Source organism: Sus scrofa, chromosome 13 (genome assembly GCF_054392235.1).
Source record: "Sus scrofa isolate SSC_HxYL_T2T_F1_AM1 chromosome 13, Sscrofa_HxYL_maternal_Yorkshire_Landrace_v2.0, whole genome shotgun sequence".
Taxonomy (NCBI): domain Eukaryota; kingdom Metazoa; phylum Chordata; class Mammalia; order Artiodactyla; family Suidae; genus Sus; species Sus scrofa.
In genome coordinates, this window is record NC_139395.1 from 21,343,373 (window position 1) to 21,369,361 (window position 25,989).

Consider the following 25,989-nt stretch of genomic DNA (forward strand, 5'->3'; position numbering starts at 1 on the left):
CAATCTCAGTGAACTTTCCATATTGTGTGTTTGTACTCTGAACAAATCTTTTAAACATGAATGATTTTGTAACATCAAATGATAATCATTTAGAAAATACTCATTCTCTTAGTTATGCAGATCTTCCAAATGTTAACATGTTTTATTATAGAGTATTAAAAATATTAGTTAAATCACAACAGATCTCATCAGAAAAGCTTTTAAGAAAATGTCAAGATTACATATCAAATGTCAAGTACTCTAAAATTCTGATATTCACATGAAAACCTGAGTGACAGCTCACTTCACTTATTTTTGAGAAAATATTTGCCAAATACCCAGTTGTGAATAACCATAGTTTGTCAATAGATCTTTCAAGTAAAATGGAACTTCCAAGTTCCATGAAGATAGCTTTAAATTCAAAGCACACAAGTGTTTTATGCATACTTCCCATATGTCACTCTGAATATTTTCAAAATATACTTTAGGATGATTTAATAAGATTAACAATTTCACTAGTGCATAAAGGATATTCTTAAGTAAAATTGACATTTGTGTAGCAATGAAACTGCAAGGACTGCTAACTGATATAGTTTGGTGGAACTGCCTTGATCTGTACTAAGACGTCAGCACTTTACACATCACAGGTTTTGCACCATCAGCACAAATGTCAACACAATGCAAAAGGCCAAAATTGTCTTGTATTATTATAGAAATAGCTCTATCCTCACAGACTTCCTGAAAGATTCTTAAGTAGCCCAGGGGCCTGTAGACTGTATTTGAGAACAAATGTTCTAGAGAAATTCAGTCGTATTTAATGAAACCATTTATTCATTGAGTTCTTACTATATTCTTGTCACTAGGACTCCAAGAATAATGCAGAAACCCACTTTTGTTTTCAATAAAAAGGGGAAAGAATATTTTTTTCCCAAGTACTTAAATAAAGACTGAAGGAAAAAATATACAAAAAGGTTACTAGTGGTAGTCTCAGGTAGTATTTCTTTAATTAAACTTTTCTGTTCCATTATATTTCTTCCAAAACATGCTTAGTTTTATTAAAATGTACATTACATTTTCACTAAAATGTAACAGCAACATTTTTCTAGTTTAAAAAGAAAATATCAACTGTTAATTAAGTTATATATTAAATATGGGTAAATATATCTCAATAGTACCTAGTACAGTGGACTGGAAAACTGGTCACTCAATGGTTCAATAAGTTTATTGATCATCTAAAAAATTAAGTGTTTTATCTGTCTTTCATATTAACAACATAATATACTTTTATTTTCTTTCTGTAGTGTATGATGACCATATGTTCAAAATTGTTCTGTTTTCATGTCTTCTGTGAATACATGATTCCTTATTTCCATACAGGAACCATTTTTCAGATCATGTGACCTGATCTGGGATTTAAAGAACATGCCACCATCTTCCATTCCCTGCCAGTAGTTAATTTACCCAGCTTTCATGGAAATCTAACCTGACTGCAGATCCCAGGGCAGGAGGTGGGAGATGGCAAATAAAGGCAGATGAAGAGTATGAGGCTTCCATCAAGTACTCTAGTCCTAATTTCAGATTCCACTGAGGAGTGAAGATGGGCAGAGCATCTCTGAATAGGATTATAGAGGTGCTAGAGCTTTTTCTACCCCAGAGACCAGAGTCAGGAAGAGCTACCAGGATGATTAAGAACATGGTGATATGTGAGATCATATGTGATCTTGTTTCTAAACTTTCACAGATAAAACAGAAAAACTGAATCTGCCACTAGAGGAATCAATAGGTATGATGTTGTAAACTATACACTCTTTTTTCTACCATCTTGTTTTTCACTTTCTCTTTTGCTGCATTCTGTTGGATTGATAAATGTTTGGATACTTCATTTTTCCCCCTCTTCTGGAGAAAAATAGAGGTTACTCTTAAATTGTTTAACATATTTATTGGGGTCTTCATCTTTCCAAATTTGAAGCTATTCAAGAGTTGTCTTCCTCCTGAAAACGGCATTGATCTCAGAAGTTCCCGTCATGGCTCAGTGGTTAACGAATCTGACTAGGAACCATGAGGTTGTGGGTTCAATCCCTGGCCTCGCTCAGTGGGTTAAGGATATGGCATTGCTTTTAGCTGTGGTGTAGGTTTCAGACGCAGCTCAGATCTAGCATTGCTGTGGCTCTGGCTTAGGCTGGCGGCTCTGATTAGATCCCTAGACTGGGAACCTCCATATGCCGCAGGTGCAGCCCTAAAAAAGACCAAAAAAAAAAAAAAAAAAAAAAAAAAGACATTCATCTTAACCCTTTTAACTTTCCAAGAACAATGTATGCCTATTGTCACTGCTACCTAGACTATTACTACTCTTTTCCTTTTTATTTACATGGTATTTTTTCTGCATTATTTTTACATCCAACAGTTAATGAAAACTATCAAAAATTTACATTAAATATCTGTGCACAGCTATTTAATATCTTGTATCTAACTCCTCTAAGGGCTTAATTTTCTTCCTGCTAAGAAGAATTCTTTAATATTTCTTTCAGTTAAATGCTATGGCTAGAAACTTTCTTAGTCAATGTATGCCCCCCATTTTTTTTCACCCTCTTCTCCCTCTTTCATGATAATCTAGCTGGATATAAAAGTATAACTCATCAGTTATTTTCCTTCACTACAATGAAGGTATTCTATTCTTATTTTAGCATCTCTTGTTAATGATATGAAGTCTACTGTTTTATTAAGTGATAGTCTATATACTCTGTCCTTTCTCTGTGGTAGCTTTTAAGAATTTATTTTTTATTCTTGACATGCTGCCATTTCACTACCAAGTATCAGGGGTGCATTTCTTTTACCTTAGCCAGTATCAAGAAAGCCCTTTCATTTTGAATACTCATATCCGTCTTCAATTCTGCCATTACTATTTCAAATCTCATTTCTTCAACTTTCTCTTCATTCTCTTCCTCCAGAAATCTTATTAGGCATATATTGAAAATTCTCAATATATTTCCCATAGCACTTTAGCGATTTTTTTATAGTTGATGAAGTCTCTCCCTGCTGCTTTCAAGGTGAATTACTCAAAACTCCTTTCCATTTCCTTTTATTTTTGAAAATTTTTAAATTTAAAATTTTTATTTTTTGTCTATTTAGGGCTGCACCCACAGCATATGGAAGTTCCAAGGCTAGGGGCTGAATCAGAGCTACAGCTGCCAGCCTATACCATGCCACAGCAGTGCAGGATCTGAGCCAAGTCTGTGACCTACACCATAGTTCACGGCAATGCCAGATCCTTAACCCACAGAGCAAGGCCAGGGATCAAACCCACTCACTCATGGACACTAGTCAGGTTCATTACCACTGAGCTATGCTGGGAACTCCCTCCATTCCTCTTTATTTGTGTGCAGTCTAAGGTTTATTTCATTGATGAGGTTACTTTTAAAAGATATTAATTTCTTTTTTCCATGTGGTCATCTTTCATGTTACCTGTTCAAAGAGCTCCTTCATTGCTATAAATATACAAAGTTTAATGTTCTTGTCACTTAGGACTGTAACAGTAATTTTACCCAGAGTGAGTAAATGTTCCCTTCTTATTATTGTTGGCTGTGTTCCTCCATAACCAGATTAATGATACCTCCAAGAAAACAGGGATGTATTTATGGTTATATGTTTTCCAATACTCTCCTGATAAAATAGTTTATTAACTCAATTAATGAGAAAGTCAGTTTTGCTCTCATTCAGATAGGTTTGAGCAAAATCTGAGGGGACACTGCTGGTTCCTACTGATGGAATTACTTTCCCTCAATTTATTCTAATTTTAAATTCCATTTTCCTAAAAGAGTTTACATTGTTAGAGCAATGATATGTGAAGTTGGAGTAAGTACAGCTGTAAATAATCATGCACAGTGCTGACACCTGTGAAAACTTTAAAAAATAAGATTCTTGTTGCAGGAAGAAATATGCACTTGACCTGAAAACATTCATTCTGTAATCCCCTTTACAATGATCACTCCTTTAGGACTTTTTCCTTTTGCAATAAACACATGATTTATGTTTTGCTAGGCACTGAGGTTTAAAGACAAGATTTGGGAGTGTAAACCTCTAATAGAAGCCATCCTAGTGAGACTGAACTGCTTTCATAATGCATAATGATCCCTCTCCCAGGTGCAACATGACCACAGAAATTCAGGAGACACATTATGATTGCTATATTGGTTAAAAAATACTGATTAAAGGTTTCATTTGTCAATTTTTTTGTATTCATCCCTGAGGTCAGAGTAAGAGTCTGTATCATTTTTTTTTTTTTTTACAATTGTCATAATTATGAGGGTTGTCCTAACTGGGTTATTTTCTACAACGGTTGTATTTATAAGTAATACAATAGTAGGTTCAGCTACTGTTTCAGCAAACAAAATATTTCTATAATGGTAGTATCAAGAGAAGTGTGTTTTTCAATTTTTTTCTTTTTTCTTTTTCTTCTTAGAGCTGCACATGCAGCATATGGAAGTTCCTAGCCCAGGAGTCAAATTGGAGCTGTTGGCCTATGCCATAGCCACTGGCAACATGGGATCCCAGCCACATCTGCAACCTACACCACAGCTTGCAGCAACACCAGATCCTTAACCTACCGAGCATGGCCAGGGATCAAACCCACATCCTTACAGAGACAACATCAGGTCCCTAACCTGCTGAACCACAGCCAGAACACCTTTTTAAAAAATTTTATGGATGCACCCATGGCATCTGGAAATTCCCAGGCCAGAGACTGAATCTGAGCTTCTACTACATCTTACGCCACAGCTGCAGCAACACCCGACCCTTTAACCCACTGCACATGGCTGGAGATCAAACCAGGGCCAATGCAGTTGAATTCTTAACCCACTGTGCCATAACAGGAACTCCTCAAGAGAACTTTTGTAGATGGACATTGTAGATTCTTTCTTTAAAATCAGTTGAGGGGTTCCCATCATGGAGCAGCAGAAACGAATCCGACTAGGAACCATGAGGTTGTGGGTTCAATCCCTGGCCTGGCTCAGTGGGTTAAGGATTCAGAGTTGCGGTGATCTATGGTGTTGGCCACAGATGCAGCTCGGGTTTGATGTTGCTGCTGTGGCTCTGATTAGACCCCTAGTCTTGACACCTCCATATGCTGTGGGTACACCCCTAAAAAGCAAAAAATTCTTTTAAAAATCTAAAAAAATAAATAAATCAAATCAAATCAAATCAGTTGAGATTATGAGACAATTTTTTTTTTGTCTTTTTGCTTTTTCTAGGGCTACTCCCACGGCATATGGAGGTTCCCAGGCTAGGGGTCAAATAGGAGCTATAGCCACCGGCCTAGGTCAGGGCCATAGCAACGTGGGATCCGAGCCGTGTTTGTGACCTACACCAGAGCTCATGGCAATGCTGGGTCCTTAACCCACTGAGCAAGGCCAGGGATCGAACTTGCAACTTCATGGTTCCTAGTTGGATTCATTAACCGCTGCGCCATGAGGGGAAATCCTGAGATAAATGTTTTGAAAACTCCTGACTTCTCCTGAAAAATACAGTATAGATTCATAATTAATAGGTTTATCCAAACTTTTCTTAAAATTGTATTCAGGAAATTCAATCAATTTCTGTTCATTCTATATAAAATACAATACAAATTTCTTAAATTCTGAAATGATCAAGGCACAATGTCTTATTTGCCAATTTTGTCAATTATGTTAAACATAAATATCCACATAACTGCTTGGATCAATCTGAAGAGAATTTTAAAGTTATCTATCCCTGCAACTGACCAGGGTTTAATCTCTAAATTATACAAACAACTTATACAACTCAACAGCAAAAGAACCAACAACCCAACTGAAAAATGGGCAAAAGACCTGACTAGACATTTCTCCAAAGGAGATATACAGATGGCCAAGAAACACATGAAAAGATGTTCAGCGTCACTCATTATTAGAGAAATGCAAATCAAAACCACGATGAGGTACCACCTTACACCAGCCAGAATGGCCGTCATCCAAAAGTCTACAAACAATAAGTGCTGGAGAGGGTGTGGAGAAAAAGGAACCCTAGTACACTGTTGGTGGGATTGTAAATTGGTGCAACCACTGTGAAAAGCAGTATGGAGATTCCTCAGAAAACTAAACATAGAACTACCATTTGATCCAGCAATCCCACTCCTGGGCATCTATCCAGAGAAAGCCACGACTCGCAAAGACACATGTACTCCGATGTTCATTGCAGCACTATTTACAATAGCCAAGACATGGGAACAACCTAAATGTCCATTGACAGAGGACTGGATCAAGAAGATGTGATACATATACACAATGGAATATTATTCATCCATTAAAAAGAACGAAATACCAGCATTTTTTGCAACATGGATGGACCTAGAAACTATCATGCTAAGTGAAGTCAGCCATACAATGAGACAACAATATCAAATGCTTTCACTGACATGTGGAATCTGAAAAAAGGACAGACGGAACTTCTTTGCAGAACAGATGCTGACTCACAGACAATGAAAAACTTATGGTTTCCAGAGGAGATAGTTTGGGGGGTGGGGGGATGTGCTTGGGCTGTGGGATGGAAATCCTGTGAAATCAGATTGTTATGATCATTATACAACTACAGATGTGATAAATTCATTTGAGTAATAAAAAAATGGAAAAAAAAGAAGATATACAGATGGCAAAAAAACACATGAAAAGATTTTCAGCATCACTAATTATTAGAGAAATGCAAATCAAAACTACTAAGAGGTACCACCTCATGCCAGTCAGAATGTTCATCACTAACAAGTCAACAAATTACAAATGCTGGAGAGGGTGTGGAGAAAAGGGAACCCTCCTACACTGTTGGTGGGAGTGTAAGTTGGTACAACCACTATGGAAAACTGTATGGAGGTGCCTCAGAAAACTATACATAGAACTACCATATGACCCAGCAATCCCACTCTTGAGTATATATTCTGACAAAATGTTCCTTGAAAAATATACATGCACCCCTATGTTCACTGCAGCACTATTCACAATAGCCAAGACATGGAAACAACATAAATGTCTATCAACAGATGAATAGATTAAGAAGATGTATATATACACAATGGAATACTACTCAGCCGTAAAAAAAGAACAAAATACTGCCATTTGCAGCAACATGGATGGAACTAGAGACTCTCATACTAAGAGAAGTAATCAGAAAGAGAAAGACAAATACCATATAATTTCACTTGTATCTGGAATCTAATATGTGGCACAAATGAACCTTCCCATAAAAAAGAAACTCATGGACTTGGAGAACAGACTTGTGGTCACCAAGGGGGAGGGGGACAGAGTAGGATGGACTGGGAATCTGGAGTTAATAGATGCAAACTATTGCCTTTGGAGTGGATAATCAATGAGATCCTGCTGTATAGCACAGGGAACTATATCTAGTGACTTGTGATGGAACATGAAGGAGGATAATGTGAGAAAAAGAATGCATATATATGTGTGACTGGGTCACTGTACTGTACAGTAGAAACAGAACACTGTAAACCAACTACAATGCAGAAAATAAAAATCATTAAAAATAAAAATAGTAAAGTTATCTATCCAACAAATATTTTTAGCATTTACTATGTAGCAGACATTATCTGCTCCATCTGGATCCCTCAGACTCCCTTTACAATTTCTCTGTACCCCTTCTCCAATACATAGTTTTTGTTTTTAATGGCCTTAATCCCCACTACCTCCTTCATAAAAACTTCCTTGGACTATAAGAGTCCCATTGTGTATTTTTTCGGCAAGCACAGAGAACCAGAAGGGCCTCTGAGTTTATGGCCCCCAAGGATACTCATTTACAATGTCTGACTAGTGGAGTGCCAGCTCCTTTGACTTGGGCTGTGAAAAATAAGTGGTATAAGATTCAGAGCCCTCATTGAGATCAATATGAGGCTGGCTTCATCCTCAGGTCAGGTGGGTCATCACCTGAAATTATACCCTTGCTCAGATTCCCCTCTGCCCTGTCCTGCTCCTTCTACTCTCTTTCTCCTGTGAACACTTTCTAATAAAGTCACCTGCACCCAATCCTCACCCTAGTGTGTGCTTCCAGAGACCTAACCTAAGATATACTATGTGTCCTTCCAAGGAAGTAAGACATATTATGTGTCTGCTTCCAGGAACCTAACATAAGACACATTTGTGTCTGGACACTAAAACATTTGTAACAATAAGCACATGAGACACAGATACAGTCACTTGGAACCCACGGTCTAATGAAGAAGAAGTGGCATTGAACTGAGGTAATGTAGACTGTGAGAAGCATTCTCTCAGGAGACAAACAGTGCCTTGGGAAGAAGAGCACATAATCTTTTCAGGTGGCAGTTGTCGGAAGTGGCTTACCAAATGAAGTGGAATTGAAACTGAGACCAAAAGCTAAATAGGAGTTATCCATGCAAGGACGAATGTGGAAAGTACAAGGGAATGTCAAGTGCAAAAGCCAGAATGGAGAGCTCACAGCTGGATCATTTAGTGAAGAAATCTATACAGAGCCCATCATACTGTCCTGTAAATCCTAGAAAGACTTATAAGCAGGATTCAAGGTAATAAGATCATCTGAAATGATCACTCTTGCATTCAGCAAACATATTTGTGTACTTCTGTTTCAGTACTGCTTGTAGTTTACACTAGAACAAGAGAGTAAGAACTACATTATCAAGTACCTATTGAGATCAACAAACCAAGACCATTAAAAGTTCAAAATAACAAAGGATCACTTTGAGCTAGCATAGTCCAGGAAGGGTTCAGTCATTCAGCTCAAGACAGGCAAGATCTGGATTGGTGGAGAGAAGAGAAGAGCAAATTCCAGCAAGCCAGTTACGAAGGAGGAGTCAGGTCCTTCCTGACGTCATCAAAGGTGTGAGAGGTCAGATCCCAATAAAAAACTTCATCACCACTCTGCAGCCATGTTCCCTGGCTCATCTAGGTAGCTAACCACACTTTTCTCTATATATAACCACTAATATACACAATTTCCTCAATCCTTTTTCTAAACTCTTTGACTTCATCAAAAGATTATGAGCTCTTTGCAAAGGAAGAGGTACTTAACTTTAATACGCCCAATGATTAGTGTATAGCGTGTGTTCAAAAATGTCTACTGGGTCTACTGGGGAAAGGAATTACAAGATAAATGAAAGATTATTTCTTTTAGCTTTTTTCTTTTTAACATGAGCAGGATAGCTTATGTCAAAAATCTCTAACTCAATAGCTCTTCCTTTTCTAGGCCAGAGCTGTCCAATGGAAATAGAATGTAAGCCACATATGTAAATTTAAATTATCTAGTAACCACATAGAAAGAACAAAGTAAAGAGAAACAGATGGAATTAGTTTTGGGGTTTGGGGTTTTTTTTATTTTTGGTTTTTTGTTTTTTAGGGCTACACCTGCAGCATATGGAAGTACTCAGGCTGGGGTCTAATCGGAGCTGCAGCTTCCAGCCTACACCATACCCACACCAACATGGGATCTGAGCCGCATCTGTGACTACACCACAGTTCACGGCAATGCTGGATCCTTACTTAATCCACTGAGCAAGGTCAGGGATCAAACTCACATCCTCATGGATACTAGTTGGATTCTTAACCCACTGAGCCACAATGGGAACTCCCAGATGGAATTACTTTTAATAATCTATTTCACTTAAATTAAATATTTCAAAATTATAATTTCAACAGGTAAACAGTACTTTTAAATTATTAAATATTTTATATTATTTATTATATGAAATTTTTTTTCACAGTAAGAAATCTAGTGTGCATTTTACACATGCACATCTCAGTTTAGACTTCTCACATTTCAAGTGCTCAAAGCTACATGTAGCTAAAACAGTACTCTACCAGACAATGCAGAGCTACATACTTCCTCAAAATATGAGGATAACATTTTTCTAATATAATACTTTTTTTTAATACAAGATTCCTAAGAAGAAAGAGAGTCTCAGGTGCATCATTTACATCACGATTTCTCAATCATGACACATGGATATTATGGGTACATAATTCTTTGTTATGAGATTTCCTGTGCCTTATAAGATATTTTGCAGTGTCCTTGGCATCTACTCACTAACAACCTCCTCCTCCAGTGTGACAACACCTTTTAGTATTGCCAAACATCCCCAGGGGTGAAACTGCCCCATTTGAAAACCACTGGATTAGAAGTTCCCCTCGTGGTTCAGCGGAAACAAATCCGACTGGAACCATGAGGTTGCCAGTGTGACCCCCGGTTAAGGATCTGGCATTGCCGTGAGCTGTGGGGTATGTCGCAGACGTGGCTCGGATCCTGCATTGCTGTGGCTGTGGCATAGACTGGCAGCTGTAGCTCCAATTTGACCCCTAGCCTGAGAACCTCCATATGCTTCAGGTATGGCCCTAAAAAGTAAACAAACAAACAAAAACAGCACTGGATTATATTATCCTTTTCAGCTCTGGGATCAAGGAGTTTGGGGGCTCCAGCAATCTAGCAGAAATGTAGGTCTCAAGAAGATGCACATTCATGAGAATTATCATCCCACGAAATCTTGTGCCTCAAAGGACTTGTTCTGGAATGTCTGCTTGCTGAGGTTTTGCTGATCTGCCAAGAGATCCCACACCTTCCCACCTCTGGCCACTGCAGGACCTAGCATTTGACTAGTGTTTGCTGAGGGAATACACCAGAGAGATTTTTCTTGGCATTTTCTGTCACATTTCATATGGCAGTCCAATAGTTCCTGCCTATAAGCAATAGAAATTGATTCTATGTAAATTGGTATGACCACTATGGAAAACAGTGTGGAGGTATCTCAGAAAACTATACATAGAACTACCATATGACCCCAGCAATCCTACTTTTGGGCGTATATCTGGACGAAACTCTACTTAAAATATACACACGTACCCGCATGTTCATTGCAGCACTATTCACAATAGCCAAAGCATGGAAACAACCCAAATGTCCACTGACAGATGATTGGATTAGGAAGAAGTGGTGTATATACACAATGGAATACTACTAAGCCATAAAAAAGAACAAAATACTGCTATTTCCAGCAACATGGATGGAACTAGAGACTCTCACACTGAATGAAATATCATAAAGACAAAGACAAATACCATATGATTTCACTTATATCTGGAATCTCATATATGGCACAAATGAATCTTCCCATAGAAAAGAAACACATGGACTTGGAGAACAGACCTGTGATTGCCAAAGCAGTGCAGGGGGTCGTGAGAGGGACTGGGAACTGGGGTTAATAGATGCAAACTATTGCCTTTGGAATAGATACGCAATGGCATCCTGCTGTATAGCACTGGAAACTATGTCTGGCCACTTGTGATGGAGCATGATAATGTGAGAAAAAAGATTGTATACATGTATGTGCAACTGGGCCACCTTGCTCTGCAGTAGAAAACTGACAACACTGTAAATCAGCTATAATGGAAAAAAACAAAAATCATTATAAAAAAAAAGGATGATCACACCACAACATAAAAAAAAATTGATTCTGGGTAAACAGAAAAGTAATTTATTAGAAGGTTATCAGGAAGGTAACCTAGTAACCTTCTAAAATACTTTGAGAAATGATCTGTATCCACATTGTAAGTTCATTAAGAAGATGAATAGTATCAACCTTTTAAGTTAAAGACTGAGAGTTAAAATCTCCTCCTCTTTTTTTAAATGATTTTTATCTTTTCATTATAGTTGGTTTACAGTGTTCTGTCAATTTCCACTGTACAGCAAAGTGACCCAGTCACACATATATATGCATTCTTTTTCTCACATTATCCTACATCATGTTCCATCATAAGTGACTAGATATAGTTCTCTGTGCTAGACATCAGGATCCATTGCTTATCCACTCCAAATGCAATAGTTTGTGACATCCCACAAACTAGATACATCACCATGACTTATCATTATAGCTGTAACTATAGTTCTACTTATTGTATTTCAACTTAAAGTTTCAAATATATTTATCCTTCAAGTCCAGAACTAAAATCAACTGAAACACCAAAAAACACTCTGCCCCTTGAGAAACAAAATGAATAAAAATTTATTTGGCTCTTTCATCACCTCAACATTAATAGGATTACCTATTGCCATTTTAATCATTATATTTCCAAGTATTCTATGGCCCCGTCCCAGCCAACTGATTAGTAACCACATAATCTCTATTCAGCAGTGACTAGTTCAACTCACATCAAAACAGATAATGGCTAGCCACGACTATAAAGAGAAAACTTGCATATTAATACTCATGTCATTTATTTATTGGCTCAGAAAACTTTCTAGGTCTCTTACTAGATCCCATTAATGCCCACGACACAACTTTCTTTTTTTTTCTTTAGTGATTTTTTAATTTTTTCCATTATAGCTGATTTTTTTAATTTAATGATTATTTTTTCTGTTATAGCTGATAATGACACAAGTTTCAATAAATTTAGCTATGATAGTCCCTTCATGAGCAGGAGTTGTAATCACAGGCATCCACCATAAGACAAAAGCATCTCCAACCCACTTCCTACCACAAGGAAGATCAATTCCTCTTACCTCCATGACAGTAATTATTGAAACAGTTAGCTTATTTATTCCGCCAATAGCCCTGTCCTTATGGCTAATGGCTAATATTATGGCTGTTCACATCTAACTGGAGTGACAGCCCTGGCTGTTTAGCATTAGTACTACCACAGTTTCATTACATTTATTATTTTTTGTTTGTTTGTTTTTTTAGGGAGGCACCTGTGGCATAGGGAAGTTCCCAGGCTAGGTGCTGAATTGGAGCTACAGCTGCCAGCCTACACCACAGCCACAGCAACTTGGGAACCAAGCTGCGTATGCAACCTACACCACAGCTCACAGCAACACCAAATCCTTAACCCACTGAGTGAGGCCGGGGATTGAACTAGAATCCTCATGGATACTAGTTGAGTTCGTAACTGCTCAACCGCTGAACCATAAGGAGAACTCCCACATTTATTATTCTTATTCTTCTCATCATTCTTAAATTTGCAGTAGTCCTTATTCAAACTCTCATGATCACCTTACCCATAAATCTCTACTTAAATGATAACACACAATGGTCCAAAAAACATATGCAAATCATATAGTAAACCCCAGCTCCAATGGGAAGCTGAAAAAGCAAGCTCAGAAAATTATTAAGAAGCAAGAGCTTCTTCCTCTCAGTCCAATTCTTTATTACAGTAACAGTCTGATTAGGATGCTGTTACTGGGTCCACAACTACAGGATGCTCTGCTACCCCATACTTAACCCCAATGCTGTCACCATGATTATTTTCCAATTTCACTGTGACTTTGCATCATTCTCTTATTTGCAATCTCTAATAGGCTTTATCCACACTTGGTAGCCCTTGCATACAGAATGCAAGAAATTAAAATGTGCTCAAGATAAACCTGATCCATCCTTACACACGACCGTTGATCCATTTTCCCTGCCTCCGTGAGCCTCTTTCCTAGAGATTTGTACTCCAAACTGTTATAAGTGCGTCCTTCTCAAAATCCACATCAGATATGCAGTAATTCTGGGGGCTGTACAAGTGTTCAACCAGTGGCGGCTGAATACAACTAATTCTATCAGTGGGGAGGAATTCAATTGGTTTCCCAGAGCCACTGTACTTTCTTTCTTTGCCCCTCTCCCTTTTCCTTTTCCTCTTGGAGTCACTTCTACTGATTCTTGGATTTATCCTCGCCCCACTCCAATTTGTCTCTCTCTGGCCCTGCTGGCCAGTACCTACTTGCTAGGTTGTTCCCTGCAGTTACTAAATAATAACAAACCAAGACTGTAGATAAGGCAGTTCATTATAATGGGGCCTGTTGTTCATTCATCTGCTTATTCACTCAACAAATATCTATTCATTGCTCACCAGGCATTAAGCTCCCTGCCTAACACTGCAAATGCAAAGTAACCAAAACCAGCACCAGAATCTGTGGTGCATGCAGTCTAGTAAGGGGACAGACATCGATCAAATATCATGGAAAAAAATATTAATCAAATCACATCCTGGACAAATCTATGGAGCAGAGCTTATATCATGTGAAATCCTGTATTTGGAAGGTTAACTCTAATAGTCAGGAAGCCATTGAAGGTTTCTCTGAGGAAATGACACCTGAGGAGAACTGAGGGCTGAGGAGAAGGGAAGTAGATGAAGAAAATAAGAAGGGGCAACCCAGGCAAAATAAACGACAGTGGCAGGAAGAAATGTGGGGAATTCAAGGGAGTGGAAAAGGGCCAGTGAGGCTGAGGCAGATAGTTGAGGGACAGCATATGTGCTTACCTCCCCAATCTCCAGCTTTGCTCAGTCAAATGAAAGTCAAGGTAAAAGGTGTGTGTGTGTGTGTTTATTGAAGTACAGCTGATTTACAATGTTCTGTTAATTTCAGGTGTGCGGCAAAGTGATTCAGTTATATCAGATTCTTTGCCATTATAGGTTATTACAAGATATTGAGTTTAATTCCACATATTATACAGTAGGTCCTTGTTGATTATCTATTTTATCTGTTAATCCCAAACTCCCAATTTATCCCTCCTTTCCCCTTTGGTAACTGTAAGTTTGTTTTCTATGTCTGTGAGACTATTTCTGTTTTGTCAAAAAATGTTTGTAGCATTTTTTAGATTCCACATATAAGTGATATCATATGGTAGATGTCTCTCTCTTTCTGACTTACTTTACTTAGTATGAGAATCTTTAGGTCCATCCATATTGCTGCAAATGGCATTATTTAATTCTTTTTATGGCTGAATAGTATTCCATTGCATACCACTTCTTTATCCACTCCTTTGTCAATGGGACATTTAGGCTGCTTCCATGTCTTGGCTGTTGTAAATAGTACCCAGCTATGAACAACAGGGTGCATGTATCTTTTCAAGGCAAGAGTTTTTATTAACAAGGAAAGAAGTCTTTTGGCTGGTTACTAAGAAATTGAGGCTGATTTAAGGCAGTGGTCAGTCAAAAAAAATCCTCTTGCAGAACTCAATCATGATTTTTTTTCATTTATAGTGATTTTTATTTTTTCCATTATAGCTGGTTTACAGTGTTCTGTCAATTTCCCACTGTACAGCAAGGTGACCCAGTTACATATACATGTATACATTCTTTTTTCTCACATTATCATTCTCCAGATTTATATGAGAGGTCCCCTAGATGGCCCATGAACTGCTTTCTTTTGTAATTTACAAAAAAGTAAAAGACCTTGGCATACCTGCCTCCTACAAACCCTCTTTCTTCTAGTTCTGTTGCTTCGACTAGCTGATTTGCACGTGATTTACCATAGAAGGGGGATTCTGGGACCTTTTCCTGACTGTTGTCACGGTCAGCCATACATCTGAGTCCAAATATAAATTTGATGCCAGAATGATCGGTGCCTAACCGAAAATGAAAAAAATTTGCTTCTAAAGCTTCTGAGACAGGCTGAAGAGAAACTAAGTAATCCTTTCCCTTGAACATCTGTGGCTAATCCATGCAATCTGGCCCAGAATAATCCAAAATAGGCTGTGTCGGGAAGGGTGGCTTCTTCACAGCTGATTATGGGAAAGCAAGGCTGAAAGAAAGCAAGGTACAGCCAGCTTCCTTTCTTCATTTCTTCTCATCCCTACTGTCTTCCCTCGTTGGGCTGGTGTGATGTTACAGCCAGACTCATCTCCAATGTTTCTTCTGACCTGACAAAAGTGGACTCCATGGAAACTAAAATAAGCAGCAGTTTGACTCTCATTTGCAGCAGGAAATTCCATTTTGATGAAACTAGCTTATTTCCTAAGATTAAAAAAAAAAGAGAGAAAAAAAGAAGAGGTAAGCTTCCACTAGAGTCTCCTGCTGCTGAAGGTCAGTGAATTTTTAAAATGTCCTCACCTTGGTGTTTCTGAGAATGACATCCATATTCAGAAGCTCCTCAGTGGGTTAACGATCCGGCGTTGCCGTGAGCTGTGGTGTAGGTCGCAGACGCGGCTCAGGTCCCGCGTTGCTGTGGCTCTGGCTTAGGCCAGTGGCTACAGCTCCGATTAGACCCCTAGCCTGGGAACCTCCATATGCCGCGAGAGCGGCCCAAGAAATGGCAAAAAGACAAAAAAAAAAAAGAAGCTCCTATAACTCCTTCTTAGACCTGGATGCACACCTTGGAAAGAGGAAAAGCCTGAAAGCATCCAATAGAGAAACGACTGGAAAAATAAGGTTAATATGTCCCACCTCTTGCTGTCTCAATGTTGCATATTCTAAAGTCCCATGTGTGTGTAGGGGGGCAGACAAAGATAGAGCTAGAATTAATGATCAGAGTAAAAAGTGAGAAAGAAAAGAGAAAGAGAGGGAGACAGACGTCGTTTAGAAGGTGATGAAGAGGAATTCTTGCTGCAGCTCAGCAGGTTAAGAACCCGACTAGTCCATGAGGATGTGGGCTTGATCCCTAACCTTGCTCAGTGGGTTAAGGATCCATCGCTGCTGTGAGCTGTGATGTAGGCTGCAGATGCGGCTCAGATCCTGCGTTGCTGTGGCTGTGGTGTAGGACAGCAGCTGCAGCTCGGATTTGACCCCTAGCCTGTGAACTTCATTATGCCATGGGTGCAGACCTAAAAATAAAAAAATAAAGAGGGTGATAAGGAAATGATGTGGGAGGAGGAGTGAGGACAGATAGAAATGATTGCAGAAAGAGAATGAGAAATACTCTGAGGCAATCACAGAGAGGGGTTGAGAGGGGAAAACAAAAACAAAAAAAACAAAAAAACAAAACAGGTAAATGTAGAAAGGAAAAAGGTGCTTGTAGCAGGAATTTAAGAGAAAGATTATTCTTTCAACAGGAATCTATTGAGCAGCTTCTATGGGAGGCCTCTGTGTTAGCAGGCACTGTGTTAGCAGTCACTGGGAAGTTAAATCGATTAAATAAGCCACTGCAGTGAAGAGCAGTGATGGGCAAAGTCAAATGCTCCCTGAGAAGAGGACATAGCAGGAATACCCAGCTAGTATAAGTGCTCTGGAACCCTTTGGGGAAAGATACAGACCTTCCCTAGAAAGAGAAAAGAAAAAAGTAGTTTTAGAGTTTACAAACAATAAATTCATAAAGCTGAATTTTATCTTATTATCAGTGTTCCTACTTATGCTCCTTTGAACTCATTCCTCTCCTTATCAGAGTTGCCATTAGCCCACACAGTATGTAAAAAATAAATTAAAAAAAAACAAAGAACCCCAATTTATTCAAGGTAATTTACTTCCATCCATTGGAAAATTATCTTAATGTGCTGGCTTTCTTAGAACAAAATACCTTAATGTTATCTGCCAAAAAATTATTTGAATAAACATATAAATCCTTCATGTGGACCATGTCAATGAGGGCTTGTGGTATGTGCGTTCTTGGGCAGTGCCCAGTCTATACAACCGCACTTAACAGCCCTACCTTGGAGTTCCCATCATGGCTCAGTGGTTAACAAATCCGACCAGGAACCATGAGGTTGTAGATTCAATCCCTGGCCTTGCTCAGTGGGTTAAGGATCCAGTGTTTCCATGAGCTGTGGTGTAGGTTGCAGACACAGCTGTGGCTCTGGTGTAGGCCGGCAGTTACAGCTCCGATTAGACCCCTAGCCTGGGAACCTCCATATGCTGAGGGAGTGGCCCAAGAAACAGCAAAAAAAAAGACGAAAAAACAAAAACAAAAAAATAATAGCCCTACCATGAATGTTGATATACACCTCTTCCTTAGGCCAGTGCTTCAGAATTAAAATAATGGAAAATTTCTGCACTGTTTGTGTTCAGGGCTTCTAAACTAGAAGTCCTTTGGAAACAGATTGGTATGCCCCATAGCTATGCTTGCTTTTACTTGGAACCTTGAGAAATCAGAGTAGTTAAGGTAGGAACCCAAATTCTCAGCTTCTCTTGAAAATTAGTTTTGATAATAAGTCTTTGGTTCCCTCATTGCCATAACGTGCAGGAGCAGAGTAGCCCTGCCCCTTGAGCCAAGGCATACTCTCCGAAGGACATTCTTCCTCCCAGTCTCCACTATTCCTTGTCAGTCTCTGCAACACTGAGGCCAAAGAGTCAGTGTCAGTCATCAAAATGCTTCTACTGCTGTCTAGTTTATATTTGATCAGCTTCACATATTTGTGTATCCTGCCTGGCCCCTGTAGGAAACTGAATTTGAAAACTTTCGTCTAAAGTTGTATTGTCCAATAAGGTGGCCACTAGCCACATGTTGCTACTTAAATTTAAATTAATTAAAATAAAATTTCAGTTCCTCTGCTTCACCAGCCACCATTCAGGTACTCAGCAGTCATTGGAGGAGGTCATCAAAAGGACATGACTACCGGTTGACTTGAGAGCTGGACCCAAGCAATCGGAGGCTCCTGCCCCCTTCCTCTGTCCTTGGAATGTACATTCTGCCCACTGTTCCCACAGTGGGAACTGTTCCAAGGATGCAGTCTTGTGAGGACAAGGTACTGTTGAGACCATCTGGACAGTCCATGTGACTGAACTCATTCAAGGCCTCTGTGTAAACTTTTAAGGTTTGGCAGGTGGGTGGGGAGATCTCCTTGTCTTGTGACACCCAAGACAAGTCTCAGATGTAAGTTTCCTTGCTTATTGATGTGAGGTGGTTTCTTTTTTCTTATGTCTCTGCTTGCCCTCTATGTACAGGGGCTGGTTTAGATTCAGGAAGCTTCTGAGGTTGAGAACTAGCAGTAGTCACCTGTAGTTGCTGGTTACCATACTAGACAGCACAGATAGAAAACACTTCCATTGTTACAGAAAGTTCTGTCACAAATGACTAATCTAGAGAAGAAAGAAGGACGGAGAACTACTTTACCCCCAAATTTTGTCCCAAATTTGGACACGAGACCTACGTATGACACAAGACAGTCATATAACTTTGGAAAACATGGTGTGTATTAGGGTCTTACAGCTGCTGTAACAAATTACTTCCCACTTGATGGCTTAAAATAACACATTTTTATTATCCTACAGTTCTGGTGGCCATAAGTCAAAAGTGAGTTCCTCTGGCTTAAAATCAAGGTGTCAGGGAGTTCCCGTTGTGGCTCAGTGGTTAAAGACCCCAACTATTATCCATGAGGACATGCGAGTTTAACCCCTGGCCTCATTCAGTGGGTTAAAGATCTGGCATCACCATGAGCTGCAGTGTAGGTCGAAGACACGACTTGGATCTGGCATTGCTGTGGCTATAGCATAGGCTGGCAGCTGTAGCTCCGATTTGACCTCTAGCCTGGAAACTTCCATATGCCATAGGTGCAGCCCTAAAAAGCAAAATAAATAAATAAATAAAATGAAGGTGTCAGCAGGGTTGTGTTCCTTTTGGAGAATCCAGGATAGAATCATTTTCTTGCCTTTTTCAGCTTTTTTTTTTCTTAATCAGTAAAATAAGTTATTTTCCTTTTATATTTGTTTTATAGCTTGCTTTACAGAGTTAGGAAGTTCACAGCTTTCTACCAAAACGTAAGAAAGCTAAGATTTTTGCTTATAAACATTTTTGCAGTCAAGTGTCATCTGATTTTATTCTTTTAACCCAAGTTCAGCCAAGAATTATAAAAAGCAAAAACAAACCTATCAGATGCCAAGGGTGCTGGGGCAGTTCTGGGGCATATCTTTCTCTTAAGCAGGAGAAAGCTCTTCAATACCCTTTTCTTTTTGACTCCCTCCTTCTCTCCCATTTTAGTTGGGCTACTCCTTGAATTTAAGGGAAATCTGGGAAACGTTAGTCACCATGAGACCCCACAGGGCCATATCCTTGGGGTTGGACCTGAGCTAAGAGGTTACTGTCTGATGAGCAGGAGGTTTGGTTGACATCAGGATTTCCCACCCCCTTGGATCTGAAACTCAGTACAACACAAATCACCTCTACCATTGCTTCTATGCCTAACCGTTCCACAGCTTCTCTGAAATCCTGAAGATCCTGATGATTTGGGGTGGGGTTAAAAATCACTGTTTTAACAATTTGGCAGGCATGGCCTTCTTAACAGTCTTTTTTTTTTATTATTATTATTATTTTCCCACTGTACAGCAAGGGGGTCAGGTCATCCTTAGATGTATACATTGCAGTCTCTCCTTTAGGCAACAGGAACACAATTTATAAGTCAAAATTTCTAAGTATAGAAATTGCAGTTATTTGAGCAGACCAGAAGGTATGTGCTGTTTAAATCCCACTTCACAATACACTATGGTTCCCCCCCCCCCGCCAGTGAATTCTCTTCCATACAATATACAAGACCACTCTGCTAAGTGTCGTACACCTACTCCCACCAAATCATCCACATACCTGGTCACTAGAGTTGTCCACCGTATAGTCTACCAAAAAGGAAAAAAAAAAAAAAACCCAAGCCCAACCCTTTGTTAGGCAAATAATCACTGAAACAGCAATAATGCTGCCTATAAATTATAAGTACATCAGGAGCTAAACACTCAACTGCTAACTCTTCTGAAGCAGGGGGAAAAAAAGTTTCCCCACCAAAGCAGGAGTATAGTAGCAATGACATTCTCTCCAATTCAAGTAACAGCGAGTCAAGATAATTCTTTTTTTGCATTGTGTTTCACTGCTTGATACTGAGTAGAGTAGTATGCCAACATTTTGAGACGGATTAAAAACTTCAGGATAAAACTTGAAGTGACTGATAGCTCATCATAACAAACTGCTATTAAAACATAAGCTTTTGGAGTTCCCATTGTGGCACAGCAGAAAGGAATCCGGCTAGTAACCATGGGGTTTTGGGATCGATCCCTGGCCTTGCTCAGTGGATCAAGGATCCGGTGTTGCCATGAGCTGTGGTGCAGGTCCCAGACACAGCTCAGATCCCGCATTGCTGTGGCTGTGGCTTGGGCCAGCAGCTGCAGCTCTCCCTTTCATCTTCAAAGGTGTCTTTTCCTGACCAAAAACTGACTCTTCTGATTCCACTTTCCACTTTTAAGAATGCCTGTGATTACACTGGCCCCAGATAATCCCTCAGCTTATTATTAACAACCTTATTTCCACCTGTAACTTTAACTCTCTCTTGCCATGTGACATAACATATTAATGGGTTTTGGAAATTAGAACATGTACATAATTGGAGACAATTATTCTTCCTACCATGCTGTGATAAATAAAACTAAGCAGGGATCTTTACCTCTGTAGAAGGACGTCAATAAACTTTTAGTATCCAAAGAACAAAGTGAATTGGTAGGGACTACATGATATAGTATTTGTTAAATCTATTTCATTACAAAACTTAGAAAAAAGAATGTTTACACGTATGTGTAACTGGGTCACCATGCTGTACAGTAGAAAATCAACAGAACACTGTAAACCAGCTATAATGGAAAAAATAAAAGCCATCATACAAAAAAATAAAATAAAATAATAACTTTGAGTGTTTCAAGGAACAGAATTGAAAAATACCACTGCTGGAAGTCAAAAAGCATGACTCAGAAGCAATCCTTCCAATTAATAGAACTCTAAGTAGCATATGCAAATTGTCTTATAGGTACTAACAGGGGTCCTATTGAGATTTTGTTCCTTTAAAGAACTAGATGGAGGAGGTGGAAATGAACTAGACACACAGAAAATATTTGATTTATGTTGTATAAGCATCCAGAGTCATGCTCTTGGCCCATACTCCCAACTACTATAGAATAGTCATGGGACATTATAGCTGAAAGTCTGAAGTAATCTAATCTAAAGGCCTGGGGGTATTAATTCATCCTGTGTCATACAGCTAATATGTATTTATGGATACAGTAGATTTCCATATTTCCAAGTAAATATTCTTCCCATCCTATAAAGCTGCATCTTCCAAAAATGTAGCCTAGTCATGTAAGTTGTCTGTACCTAAACACTTAAGATACGAGTTTTCTTCTTTCTGGGGATTAAGAAGTAAAGGATTTCATCAGAAAGAAGCACAGTATCATTTTGCTGTTGGTTCCCTCCCTCAGAAATTTCCCAGGAATGCACATGGAGATTTTTATAATTGGTTTCCCTGTCCACATGGACACTCTAATTTTTCAAAAAAGGTAATTAGGTCTCTTACCTGAACTCTGCACCAAAATTCTTCCAAGATACCTGCCTTTCATGAAGGAAGGAGCCAAAAGCATACTACAGACAGAGTTGATGATGCGGGAAGTCAGAACATAAAAATGTGAACAGGAGGACCATTTATTTTCAAGGATGAGAAGGAAGGATAAAAGACTTTGTTTTCAGCTTCAAGCAGGAAATTAATCTGCTACTGATGTGCCTCCACCAGACCAAGAGCTGTATAATGTGTGCCATGAGAAGAAGACCCATCCCCATTTGGTTGCCAACAAAGATGTTATGGTGGATTTGAAACCTTTTAAAGTTGTTAACCAACAAACTTTGTTATTTTAACAGTACCCTTTTCAGGCTTGTAATTTGTCCTATTGGTTGCTGATATGCAGGCCCTTTGCAGAGGATGAATATTAATCGTAATAGGAATGTTTATGTTAATCACACTACTAACGTAATGTTATGTTGGAAGTGAAATCAGACATATTTGGGAAGTTGAGGGAAATGGTCAGCTTTTGGTTAATTCTTACTCTTGGAATTACAGAAAGACACAGAATATTCTAATTTTTGAGTATTTGGGGGGGAAACCTGACATAGGAAAGTAATACAGACCTTGTGAAAGACCCCACACACATTCAGATTCATTTTATAGAATTTAGAGTTCAGATAATCCATTTACAAATGTGACTGTAGAGGGATTGGGCTATTATCTAAATATGGTCTAAACTCTTCTCTCACTCACTAGGACAAGCAGCAGTGATCTTTGACAAGATTCCAGGAGGAGGAATTCAGCCAGTGAGGTTGGAGGGGACAGAGTGCAGTAGTAGACAGATCCCTGGACCAGAAATTGGGTGACACCAAGTCAAGCTTTACCTTTAACCTTAGTAAATGCCTCTGAAACATTGTTTTCTCATCCATAAAACAATGGGGCTACGTAATTCACCTCTAAAATCTCTACCTTTATGAACTACAGGAAGTGTTCATGAAGAAAAGATGAAAACCAGAGATAACTTTTCTGACATATTTTCCATCTTGCCTCTAAATAGCTCAGCTCACCACAGCATGGACAGCTGAAAGACAAAGCCAGGAAGAAGTCCAGAGATTCAGGATGCCTTCTTCATCCCAGCTAATACCTTAAGACAGAGAATGGACTGGGTGTGATGTTTTAGAAATATAGGTGGCAGTTATTGAGGGCTAGAGTGAGCAATGCGCTCTATTCAACAGAATTGTTGGTTGGTAAAACTTCAACTCAAAGTAATTTAAGAACAGAAAGAGGAAGAACAAGGGAAAGAGAGAACTTGGTTCATGAAACTGGGAAGGGCATTCAGTGTAACTAGACTTAGGGATGGCATTGATTCATATGATTCTTTCTAGACTTCCTCTCACCATTCTTTACCTGCTTTTCTGTGTCTCGTTCATTCTTTTCTACCCTATCTGAGCCTTCTCCTTTTGGTAGAGTGAGACAGAAACATAGCGACAAACAAAGCAGGCATGGGGGAAGGAGTGGAGGAAATTCTACCATTGGGGCCCCTCCCTATTACATTTACTGGGTCCCATCTACTGTGTTGGCTGTTAAGCGCTCACAAATGTCCTTTTCTCAAGAAAATCGCCTTCTGTTGATGGAAGCCATAGGGCTGGAAAGGTTTACCAACCCTCAAGACAGCTTATAGTTAATAACCAATCAGTGTAAGGGTACAAAAGACTGGGTTCCTTGTCTCACAGAGAAAAGACTTTATGGTGTGACTTATGCTCTACAGGGATCAACCCCACCACCAGTGGACCAGATAAAGGAAAGATTTTCCTAAGATAACAACTTTTCGCTTTCTCCATCGCCATTCTGCTTACACCACTCACCAGTGCATCCTAAGAGTGGCTCCCATCATAAATCAAGTTGACCTGAATCCTTGCCTCAGGCTGTGCTTCTAGAAAACCCAATCTAAGTTAGCAAGATTTCATGGAGGAGTGACCTTTCAGCTGAACCTTGTTATATGTGGGTGGACATCTAATGTTCAATGGGTGGGAAAAGATATGAGCATTTCATGTAGATCAAATGGGTAAAGGAAGGCACTGAGGCATACCTGGAGACGTCAAGCGTCTTCAAGTGACTAGAGTATAAGAAACTTGGAAGGTTGGGGAAAGTATATTTTTAAGTTAAAAAAAAAAGACTTAAGAATATTAGCCAGAAGATAATGCAGCAGCCTCATTTAGGGCTAAGTGCCTGGATTTCAGTAATCACAGCCCAAATCCACCCACCTAATCACACTTCAATAAATGACATTGAGTCTTGGGAAATTATGTAGATTGCTAGGTAAAGATAGACTAAATGTTGTTAAATATGCTTTGGTATGGCACAGAAAGAGACTACAAGCTCAGATTTCCCCTTAAAAACACTCTAGCCTGCAGCAAAACCACATTATTCATCCCTGGAACTGAACCAAATGACAAGTCAAAAAGACAAAGCATAAAAGGAAAGGCAGGAAGGAGAAGAACCTGCCAACTCAGCAAGACTTGACAGGTGTTCAAGGATTTAGGCTAATTAATTGACCACATGGTTGATGAATTAAGACAGGATCCTTGCTTGGACCAAAGTACACTTGCTATGTAATTCTTGAGGAGTGGTGATGAGGAGAAACATGGAAAACATAATTGAAATTGAAATTAAAAGTAATGAAAAGCATTAGAAGGAAAATTAAGGAGCAATGAGAAAATGGGACATCCAAGTAAGTTAGATGACGATCCCATAGCAGAATAATATACGAATCTAAGGCCTGGATACTTTATAGGGCTGGCAAAAAACTGTGTGACTTTCAAATCTTTTGTAGAGACCTACATATCTGAAAATGATAATGAAAGTTGGAAGCTAATACACTAGTGATATATTTACCTTTCACCACACCCTAAGCAAGTTCTCTTTGAGACAAGCTCTTCCTTCACAAGCTAAAAATATTCAGATTCCAAGGAAAGGTTATTACTTTAAAAACACAAATGCCTTCTAATAGGCTTACGGTGGTAATGAGCAGCAGAACCCAAAGAAGAGCATTTAGCCCAGGAAGCTGGAACACAGTAAACCTGACTTGCTTTGAATGTCCTTGCACTTCTTTCAGCCTCTTAAAGTTCAACCAAAATAGAAACAATTTGACCATTACAGTTTTTCCAAAGATAAAATAGTTTTAGGGGAAATTTACTATTTTAAACCTGGGTCTTAACTCTGTTTCTGCCACTAGGCCTGCTTTGTCACCTTGCAAAATTCGTAGCATTTTTGGCCCTCTGTTCTCTTACCTGGAAAATGAAAAGGGCTGCACAAGAGGTTAATAAACTCAACCCTTAAAAACCATTCCTCTTTTTGCAGGTTGCAGCAATCATTTTTAGATACTAAAATGACAAATGAGGATGACTCTGTTTATATCACATACCAATCAGCTCTATTGATGGCTGTGTCAACTGGTTTGACTTCAAAGTATTTCACATAAACATAGTTTTTATTGCTACTGAGCACAGATTCTTTCCTTCTTTGAAATGGCATTAGTCCCACTGATGACAGATGATTAGATTCCTTCTGCAATTATTAAATAACCAGTTAACCCCTCAGGTTATGTGGTCTAGTAGAAAAAGCATGGCATTGCAGGGCAGAGGCCCTGAAATCCAATTCCTGTCTTATTGCTATTGGATTTCATGGACATTAGGAAAGTCACTTAATGCTGGAAAGCGACCATAATAGATTTGTCTTCTTCATAATGTTATCAGGGTCAAAATACATGTAAGAGAGAGCAATATGAAAGAGCTGTATTTGGTAAGCCTGAATCTCAGGCCACAACCAGAGATTTGCCAAGCTATCATTTTATTTCTACAAATGAGTTTAATTTCTATTTTAAGCTCTCATTCTACTAGGTATGAAAAATTCAGTTCCATTAATTTAGGTCCTTTTGTACTTCTGCTGCATTTCTGCCCATAGGGCTAGAAGAGTTGCATAGAGCCAAGGCACTGGGGCAGTCTTCATTTGTCACCTTTCCTTACTGACATCTG